The sequence below is a fragment of the Branchiostoma belcheri genome, unplaced genomic scaffold (assembly GCF_001625305.1).
Source record: "Branchiostoma belcheri isolate BF01 breed outbred unplaced genomic scaffold, Haploidv18h27 scaffold91, whole genome shotgun sequence".
NCBI lineage: Eukaryota > Metazoa > Chordata > Leptocardii > Amphioxiformes > Branchiostomatidae > Branchiostoma > Branchiostoma belcheri.
In genome coordinates this window covers 126,119-126,362 of record NW_017804587.1, presented here as the reverse complement: position 1 = coordinate 126,362, position 244 = coordinate 126,119, and positions in this window count along the sequence as shown.

Below are 244 nucleotides of genomic sequence, written 5' to 3'. Positions count from 1 at the left end.
CGAAAATTCATGCGCGCGCGGATTGTCATCCATATAATCAAATCAACATGGCCTAAGTCTTGCCCGAGGGCTATTGGACCTTTCCAGTCGAACACCATAAGCCCCGCCCCCTGTTCTATTTCGAACACCTCGGTCAAAAACAGCGCGGGAAAGACCGCGCAGGCCGCCGCCGCCAGAATGTCAGTTTTGCCGCTCAATGTTAGGGTCGAGTTTTCGGTAGCGAAAAACTCCCTCAGTAGCCCCC